Genomic DNA, 10,907 nt, shown 5'->3' with positions numbered 1-10,907 from the left:
TTTCTTACACATATACATATGTACAAATACATGCATGTACACAGACTCATAAGCAGGCACACATACACTTCTCTATGATAATTTCAGAAAGTCTGTAGGAGCCAAAAATCCTGTTAGATACCAGTTTCACTCACCAGCAACAGGGGATGGTGGTGGCCAAGCCAGTGTTCTACCATCCAGGTATATTACCACATAATTGAGAAACACGGTCATTTATATATGACCATTCTTGATACCCACCTAAAGTAAAATCTAGAGTCTACCAACAGACAGACATATGAAGCCTAGTTTCTGTACTGCTGTTAATGGCATGAGACCCACACAATGGCAGTAACAGCTTACAATACTGAGCACCTATTACATACAATCTTAGTGATCCTCTCTCTCTCTCTCTCTCTCTCTCTCTCTCTCTCTCTCTCTCTCTCTCTCTCTCTCTCTCTCTCTCTCTCTCTAACTCATAGTCAATTACTAACAAGTACTCTTACTCTGACAGGCCAAGTATGTCCCAGACAGATATCCTTGCACATTATTAAAATAAAAAAAATTCCCATGAAGAATCAATAATCATAAGTAAAGTAAATGAGAACAGATTTGTGACAAATTGTCAAAACATAAGAAATGCTCCTAAAAATACTACAAGCTTTTAGTGACAAGATCCGTGTTGCAGTCTGCTGAGTTCTCACTGACATATAGTGGATAATAAACATTTTGTATATGTGGTAAGTATCAAACTAGATATTCTCTAGCCATACCTCAGGGTCTACAGGAGGAACCCTGGAACTGTACTACCAGAGCAAAGATGCCATTCTTAAGGAAATAGCCCTGATCTTGCATGGCAGTAAGTCCATTTCACTCTTGTGGGAATGGAAAACCAAAATGGAAAGCCCAGTAGGTTAAAGAGGCTTTGAAGATGAGTTTTACTAATGACTGTGTTCTGAAGAAACCATCAGTAATCCTAGCTGTAAGAATCCAGAAACAACCTGATCTTTTAGCCTTCTTTGATCTGATATTCACTTCTTCTGTTTGCTTTATGAGTTACATAAGTTTCCACTATTAAATTCTACCTTCCCAATTTCCTACTGGCTTGAATTTGGAATCATTTTCTGTAATTTGCAGCCATATAACTTTACCTAATTTTTTAAAAAAAAAGAATTAATGTCAAAAGGTGTAAAGGTTTGCCTGGAAACGAACCTCAATCTGAAGGCGTAATTAATCCCATATCCAAGGTAGTAATATTTGAAGGTGGTGCCTTTCATAGCTAAATAAACCATGATAGTGTAGCCTTCCTGTATAGGATTAACGTCTTCATAAGAAGTGTCTAAGGGAAATAGTATCTCTCCTCCTGTTGAGTCTAGATAAAGCAAAGCAAGCCATCCACAATTAGGAAGAAGATTCCAATCAAAAGCCAAGCCATGTTGGTATCCTGACATCTGCAAATTAGAGAAAGCCATCTCTGTTGCTTGAGATACCCAGTCCATTTTATTTTGTTACAATCGCTTGAGCTGACTAAAGCAAATATCTTGGAGAGTACAAAGTTACTTATGATAGTAGGTAAGTCAAAGGATGAGAAGAAAAATAGCTGCATCTAGCAGTGGCTAGGTCCTGGTTGAGAGTGTATGAGTATTGTAGGAAGCTGACGTCACCAAATGCAGCCAGCAAATTGTAAACAAAACTGAAACCAGGTGTCCACTAATCATAGAGCATCCATCTATTGTCTCTGTGCCATACCTAATGGCAGAGTTTCGAGAAGTGGCAGAGACCATGCAGCAATCATTATCTGTTCTTTATAGAGGAGTTTTTGACCAGTCCTGTTTAAAGATTTGCCCTTTAGCAGGGCTGACCCTGGAAGCTGGGGTACAGGTAAACAAGCACAGAGGGTAAGACTACTTGCAGGTTTGAGGTAGCTTGGATGCAGAGGTGATTCCTTCTCCCCACTTTGCCACTCCATACCTGCAGCAGTCAAGAGAGCTGGCCCCCAGTGTCACAAGAGCAGGAGCTGCAACACTCAAGAGAGCGGACCTTGCACCTTGTCTGGGAAGTAAAGCTGACCCTGGTGGAGGGGGCACAGGTGACCTGGCCCTGAAGATAAGAGCATGGGAAAGCTGAGCCTACCACCCATCTGGAGTGAGATTGCCTATGCAATAGGTATGGGGGTAGTGCACTTGTCACTGGGTAGCTGGGAGAACTGACCCCTGGGACAATAGAACAGAAGAGCTCACCCTCCCTACTGTACCTCACCTGAGCAACACAGTAGAGCTGGCCCTGATGATGAAGGCACAGGTGAGACAGCCCCAAGGCTGTGAGAGCAGGAGACCTGTTCCAGCCCCTCACAGGCTGCAGCACTTGGGAGACTGGGCCCCAGACCTTGTCTGAGCAGTACAGTAGAGCTGACTATGGAGGTATGGATGTGGATGAGTTGACCCTGAGGGCATGAAAGCAGAAAAGCTGACCCTGCTACCTGCTAATGGTGGCATTGGGTGGTCTATTTGGAGCAGTGCTAGAGAGCTAGCCCTGATGTTGCTGATAAATGGGAGCAGGGGGGCTGACTAGCTCAGCTTCATCACTCAGGCCCAGATCCAGGGCTCTGAATTGCCCTATTCTAAAATCTATATCATCCTTGAATGGTTGGGATGTGTGAAAGGACCAGTCTTGCTGTTCCAAAGCTGTAGGATTTCCATGACACAGCAACAACAGAATAACTGGGAGGAGTCCCAGTGAGGATCTAATATCGAGGGTGTCACAGAAGCCAGAGATCTCAAGCCAGACCAGTGAGTGATTCATTACAATGAACATTTCAGGTGAAAATGTGTGGACAGAGGGATATACTGTGGGACACAGTGTGACACATTACAGCGTCCATGATAGATAGATAGATAGATAGATAGATAGATAGATAGATAGATAGATAGATAGGTAGGTAGATAGATATAGGTAGATAGGTAGATAGATATAGATATATATAAAATAAATCTTGTTTCAAATTTCTCCCCCCCACAAAAAAAGGAAGTTCTCATGAGCCCAACAGAAATTCAGATTCTTCAGATCTCCAAGGCATTCTGGAGTTTGCATGTAACAAATACCCCACATTGTCTAAAGTATTCTCAAGATAACTGGGTCTGCAGTGCCTCCTTAAAGACAATGTAGCCTGGATACTTGAATACAAATGCAAAAGTTCTGAGTGATTTGGATGCCGGATTCTTCTGGTTTGACGGCTTCCTGTCTGTTTTACTCAGCTACAAAGTGTGCCCACTATGAAGTTGATCCCTGAAACCTTTGATCACATTGCTGCCTCTGTCTGGAAGTCCACCCCAACCTTTTGTACCTGGCTGGCATTTCTACAAACCTCAATCTCCACTCAGGCATCACTTGTTTTGGGACACCTACCTGACAACCTTGCCTCTGTTTTAGGAGCTCTTATCTCTTTATTCATTTCTAGTCATGGCTCTACTCCATATAAATCACCACAAGTCATCTCTTCTTTTGACTAGCTCTTATCCACTGTTCTTTTTTTCTCCCTACACACACACACACATGCCCACTCACACAGATGTATTCACATGCACACACATACACACACATCCCTATACACATACATACACAGGCATATACACTTACACACATACATCCACACTCATAGACATACACATGTACATACACAAACATGCACCCATACACATACATAAACACACCTACACTTTCATGAGCACATACATATGCACACACACAAACACACACACACACACACACACCAAGTTATTCCTGATTCCTTCAAAGGTATTAAGGTCAATTAATATAAGACCATGAGGGTTTAAAAAGAGAACTATGCTGAGGATTTAGTGAAACAGGAGAAAATTCAACTAAAGAAAAATGAATATATAAAAGGAATGAACGAAAGAAAGAAAGGTAGAAAGAAAGGGAGGGAGAGAGAGAGAGAGAGAGTGAAGGGAAGGAAGGAAGAAAAACTTTAAAACTAAGCTTAGCACATGGCCTAGCCTAGAGCAGGGTTCATGCCCATTGAAGACTAAAGACTTCCTTTTTTTTTTCTAAAAAGGGAGGAGAGCATTCTGTTTCTCTGCTGAATCAGAGATGCAAGTAGATATTATTATGTGAACTGCCTGGAACTCCCCATCCTAGGGACAGAGAGGAATTGCTTCACCTTAACAGAAACAAAAGGCCTCTTTAGGCTGTTCCCTTGCTTAATATCAAAAGAGAAAGAAAGGAGTTGGACCTTAGGAAAGCCAAGGGAAGAGAAAGAAAGGGGAAGAGAAGGATGGGGGAGGGGAGCAAGGAAGAGGAAGGGAAGAGAGATACTCAAAGATATTATCCTTTTCAAAAACAAACAAACAAACAAATGGGGCAGGGAGAATCCAGCATAGTAGTCACTTGTGACTCACTATTCATAAAAAGTGAATACCTACAAGTGCCAGGGACTTCATAGTGTTCCACTTCTATCTTAGATGAATTTGAGGGTGTGACGTATTATCTCAACTTGCCCAAGTAGAAAGAAGTCAGGCTAAAAGGTCAGTGCCATAATACTCCCAATCAGAATGGTCAAGGCTCAAAGCTGTTTTGTCCTCCAGGACTGTGCTTAGATTTATAGTTATGCTTCAAAACAAGGGATCCAAGACTCACTTCAGGCTGAGGACAAGACTATGGAACCCTTGTTTAAATACTTTGTACCTCAGTTTACCACATCTTCATCAGTCCCTAAGGTTCCTTTCTTCTAGAGGTCAGCATCTGCATTAGGATCACAGCATACTGTGTTTCTTAGAACAGAACACCATTAATTAACTATAAGATACTCTATCATGGTGTTTATCATTAGAGGATAAACCGTGGAGCTAAATTATAAAGCATCTTATCACCTTGAAGTTTAATTTTATGCTATTCAAAAAGTATGTTTTACACAAATAAATAATTTATCACATGTTATACTTGAAGAGAGAAACAAAAGAAAATGCTAAGTATTATATACTGAGAATATCCTCATGGAACTTTGTAAGAGCGGCTCTTCCAAGAAGCTTTTCCATTGCAAGTGATTCCTGTCTGCATAGTCTTGAAACCACCATCTTCTCTGCAACCAAAGGGGTTTCATTATTTCGTTTCCTAAAATCCTGCCTGTGGTTGTCTCCTGGAAGTTCTTCCAGGAACCTAACCTCATTCTTCAAGTTTTATTTGAAACTTGCCTTCAGGTTTTATCAGCTGGTATCATCATAAAGTTCTTCACACATTCTCAGGGAGACACAACACCCCTGGGCAGGTTTGTAGTTCTTTCTCCCTTTGGGGAGGTACAACAATGGAGCTGTTTAGGTTGGAACCTTGCAGTGAAGCAGTCAGTCCTCCATGGGAATGCTGGATTCTAAAGCTGTACCTCTACAGACGGCCTATCACCAAATCATGCCTGAGAGCCCTCTGTCTCACCAAGAGCTGAAGCCAAAGCCGTCTGCTTTGTTCATGATGACCTCTTTCCAGGTGCCGTAGCCGTCATGTCTGAACACTATTTATTGCAATCCTCTCTGGGTTTGTTAGGCGTACACTCAAATCTAATTAATCAGCCTGACTAATAGTGTGCACAGTTGTTAAAGAGTAACCATGGGTTTAATGAAGACAAAGGGCACCAGATGTCCCCTTTGATCCTCAACTCAGGCTGGTTCTTCTTGTTCCTGCCCAGGAGACAGGCTCCCATCTTGTTCATCACCAACTACTTTCCTGGTATCTCCTTTCCTGGCAAGCACATATATAAAACTTGAAAACCTTTGGTGATTTCAGGTCCCATTTCTGACTCATTTCAGTGAGCTACTGTGAGCTGATAAGTCTTGGTTTTCTCATCATCACTATGATGAGGATGGAGACATTTATCTTGCAGAACTATTGGACTTATTATGCAAAATACTTGCAAGTGCCAGGCTCGCTCTGAGAAACTGAAGGATATCTTCCTTCTTTGACTTCCACCTTTTTAAATGTGTGTGTGTGTGTGTGTGTGCGTTGTCTTTGTCAGCCTGTCTGTCTGTCTGTGTGCCTGTGTGTGTGTACCTGTGTGTGTGTTTGTGCATGTGTGTGTGTGTGTGTCTATGTGTGTCTATGTGTTCCCAGGTTCCTGTTCCTCTCCTTTCCCTTTGAAAACCCAAGGCACAGTGAGTGGAGGGCTTTCTGGATTTCGAGTGAGATAAGCAATGTCAAACGTATGTAGGACGCAAGAACAGCATTTAAAGTAGCAAAAGCTACAGGTTTTTCTTGTTCACTTTTGCAGCACGATGGTCTTTTTTTGAACATACTTGGCTAGCAAAGAATACACAATAAAATAGGAGTTAGAGGAGGTCAAGAGAAAAGCCAGCCTGGAGCTTTTCCACTTGATGTCCCCCTACCTTATAAACTGTGTGCACTGTCAGCACTAGAAACCAGAAAGAGCTCACTGTAGTACTTGGGAAATGTGTATTGAACAAGCACAGTTTTAACTGAACTAAAAATAAGCTTAAAAGATGTTTTACTTTTTATCCTGTTTGGGGAGTTTCATTTGGCTTTGTTTTTTTGGGTTTTTTTTTTGTTTGTTTGTTGTTGTTGTTGTTGTTTAACATATATTAACTGCCATCTAGTAATCAATTTCCTAACTCTGCCTCAAAGTGAAGCCCCAGATGTGGATTTCTCACATCACACTGCTTGAGTGTGATGGTATAGACCAGTTATACCAATCAAGTGTCTCACTCTCTCAGCTACCTTCATGGTGTTCTGTGGTCATGTGATCAGGTCACAGCCCTTGCTTCTCTAGTAAGAAAGAGTAGTGAACAAGGCTATAATGTAGACATGATGGCTAAGACTGAGATTAGCCATCTTATGATCAAGAGTTCAGAAAAATATCTACTGATGCACCTTGGAGATTCAACTCACACTACCTTGAGGGGGAAAAAAAACCATGGCCTACTCAGCTAGTTATTGATATATATTCCAACTTATGGCCCAAAGTAGTAGTGCCTTCCTGGTCCTTAGAGAAACATGAGGAGCAATTCTCCCACAAGTCAGATAGAAATGGAGGAAGTAGTATATTCAAAAAAGCTTGCTGTGGATCCCACAAGGAGGAAATGAGAATGTGTAAGAAAATCGTAGCACTAAATTCAGTCTAGTAAATGCTCCAAAGCCCCTCTTCTTTAATTGGGAAGAATACAGAACATCTGTGAGATGCAGCTTTTGTGTTCCTTCTTCTGAGGATGGCTCTCGCCAAGCTCTTGACATGTAAAGCTTTTTACTCCTTATCTGGCTAAGTGCCTCTGTGGTTCACCAACATCAGAGTCAGCAACCTGTTAGTTAGCACAAATTAGCCATTCGCTGTTCCTGCTTTCACTCACTCCTAACCTCACTAACTAATGCTTCTACTACCATAAACCAGTGTGAAGAAAGGCAGGAATAACAGCTGCCCTTGCCTTCCCAGAGTTTACTCCCTAGCCAGAGAAGATGGAAATTAAAAACACAGCAGGACAATGAGAACTCTGCAGATGGTTCAATATGTTAAACAAGAAATAAACAAAGATCAATCAAGAAGAAGTTTTGAGAACAAGTTCCTGGAGAAGAGTGGTCAAGGATCAGTCCTCTGTTTGGGATGTGGCTTCTTAATGAGACACAATTGAAACAGCTAAGGGATGCACAGGAAAACACTCCAGTCAGAAGATACCATGCAGTGGTAAGGAGCATTGAGTCCTCTTGTCCCTTAGTTAATAGCTATTAATAGACCTCACTGCCTATTCAGCTTTCAAAGCCTTCTCTATAACTCCATGGTATGCCTCTATCTGTATTTCAGTTAATTAATGTACACCCATTTTCTAATTAATTCATTGATTAGTTGCAGGATGTACAAAGTAGGAATGGTTTTAGAGTTTAGAAATAGTCACATTTGCATACTATCCTTCTAGTCACTCATAACAATGTCAAAATAAAAAATTTTGTTGGAAGCGCACGAGATTTCTCCTTTGTATAGGAAATGAATAAAACCTAAAAAGGAATGTTTTTGTTTGTTTGTTTGCTTGTTTGTTTTGCCATTCTTATTACCACCTAACTGAGAGTTGTTTTAGTTGCTGCTTATGGTTTTGTTTTTGCTTGAAGAATATAGCTCAGTGAGAGAATCAGTTTATTTGCTGTCTATTGCTCCATAACAAATGACCCCAAATTTAGAGGATTAAACAATCCATGTTTACTAAATTACTGTGAGGATCAGTGCATGGGAACTCAGTTCAGAACTTCTTACAAGGCTGCAGTCAGGCTAATAGCTGCAACTAGACTGATCCTGCTGCCTGAATGGGGCTGGAAAATTCACTTGGGCGATGACTTGATCAACTAGCAAATGGTTGCCTGAAGGGACTAATAGTTTTTGCTGGTTGTGGATACAAGGAAATGCCACATGCATTTCTCTGGAAGGCTGTATGTGTATCCAACATCATTGCTGGCTCACCCAAGTTTGGATGCTTCCACAAAGCAAGGTTGTGTGACTTAGCCTAAGAAGTAACACATTACCATTTCTGTTGCTCTTTATTGCCCATTTAGACTAACCTCAATACTCCATTAATGGAGGACTGAAAGACCACAAACACAAATGTGTGATCATCAGCACTGTCTTGGAATCACACTGCCATAAACAGTCAAAGGGGAGACAACGTGGTAAGACTGAGGTGGAGAGGTACAGCCTGCCAAGGCAGAAAGCTGCAAGGGGTATCAAGACATCCCAGATGCTAGTTGAGCCCCAGCCCCAACATCTTTTTTCTCTTAGCTGTCTTGAATGCTAGGAAGATCCTGGATTTGAGGAGAGCATGCAACACAGTGTTAGCCAATGACCTGTATATGAAAGCCTTCTACAAGCTTTTAAAAATATTTTTAAACCTCTTAGCTTTCTTCCCCAAGCCTGTTTTATATTGATATAAGGAAGAATGAATGTTTCAATCATACTAAGCTGGAAGCATACTAAGAGGAGGGCCAACACTTCTGCCAGCACACAATGTTCTATGTGATTGACTTCTTTTACCAAACATGGTATCCTTACACCCACCATCCTTTCTCTCTAAGAAAAACAAACTCCCATTCACTTAAGCCATTTTCATTAATGACTTTTCCCAACGTTTTGTGTAGACAAGGTTGTTATAATTTACAAAGATATCTCACTCAGACCCAGGAAATCATGGAAAGTCTTTCAGTGAATATTGATGCCCGTGCTAATAGCAGAAGAGTAAGTGCAAAGAGGGAGAAGAGAGAGCAAGATAAAGCTATCTGGAGAACTGAATGAAGCCGAAGCCCAGGATTAGGTGGGTAGCAATGAGAGATAGGACTGGAGGGAAAGCCAGTTCTAAAATTTATCTTCCACCTTGACAACTAAACTAAGCCTTTGCAGTGTGTTGAACAGGAAAGTAACAAGATGGACTGTAGGAAGGAGGAGTCTTTATCTTTAATATGTATAAATTTTCAGTTCTGCGGGACTATGGAGGTGAGAACTAGGAAGCTGTTGCTCAACAATGTGCTTGTGGCTGATAGCATCCTACTGCACACTTAAAACTATTGGGAAGGTGAATTTTATGTTATGTGCTATTTTTCCCACTGTTAAAAAAAGGTGCTGTGATCATATTTTTAATTTAGAATAATCACAAGCACTAGGGAAAGGAGGCAGACTATAGCGAAAAACATGTTAAAAGTCTCTGCTGAAATTATCTAAGTGAGAGAGGACGGTAGCCAAAAATAAGAAACAGCAGCACAGCTAGAGAGAATAGAAGCCAGTTGGGGACCATTCTGCCAGGAGTCAGTAGGTCTCCTCTGATGCATACCAGGGAGAAATCAGATGGTCAGCTAAGCATTTTCTGGGTAGACTCCCCAGTACCAGGACTTTCATTGTATGCCCTCATTCTACACAAAACCTGGAAAACTATTACTTTTGCACCATATAGTTAGACTTTATAAACAATTTAACAACTTGGCCCATCTTTATAAAGATAGCATATTCTCTGTCCCCACTGGACAGTAATCTTTCAGGGGGCAAAAAAAAACTCACCTCACCAAACTGCAGCTTTGGTTAAATTCAGATTTCAGTCAGTGTCTCAGGGCTACAGGCCTCCTAAACATTCCTTTTATAAGAATAACATTACAAAATCTACTTTCTATTGTGCCCAAGACACATAACCATGTATGTTGGTGTGAACATGGTTCTTTCGATGCAAATCTCTTTCATCCATAGTTGAGTGGTGAGATTCCAAACACTAAATCTACTTTCTGTTAACCCAAACCTCATGTTTTATGAACTTGGAAAAATGTAACATGGAAAGTTTGAGAAAACACTTTTTTCTAGAATTTTGCCACATTATCTGGAAGTTACTCACTGCAGATGAAAAATGTGTACATTAAAAGTTGCTCACAGGCTGAAGAAATGGCTCAGCCATTCAAGGCTAGGCTCACAACCAAAAATAAAAAACGTTGCTCACATATAGCATCGTGGAAGCATAGACAGCCTTATTCTTCACTTTTTCTTATACATGCTATATGAATTGGGCCCAGGAAGTTGGCTGACTGGACCCCACACTATGAAAACCAATTCTGACCTATGAAGATTGCATATACTTTGTAAACATGAACAACATGTTTCTGAGAGACTTCCTTGTGTAGGACCTATTCCTTTCTTTCATCAAAGCTACCTGTCAATCACTTCCAGAAAGAAGGAACAAAAAATCAAAAGTAATGTTTCTATCATCCTGGTTTCTGTTTAATCTGAAAACAGAAAGGTTTTACAGGAGCAAGAAGTGATGAAACACATAGAAGTACAGGGGCATCCAGGAAATAAAACTGAGATGACCTTGAAAAACAAGAACAATTCCTAGTTTAAAATTGGGGATTCCCAAACTTATGGATGGAGAGAAGACAGTGAGGGGGTCTTAAGTACTGGGCTC

This window comes from Mastomys coucha, unplaced genomic scaffold, assembly GCF_008632895.1.
Source record: "Mastomys coucha isolate ucsf_1 unplaced genomic scaffold, UCSF_Mcou_1 pScaffold7, whole genome shotgun sequence".
In the NCBI taxonomy this organism is placed as follows: domain Eukaryota; kingdom Metazoa; phylum Chordata; class Mammalia; order Rodentia; family Muridae; genus Mastomys; species Mastomys coucha.
The sequence above is the reverse complement of the archived record's forward strand: the minus strand, read 5'-3'. Positions refer to the sequence as shown.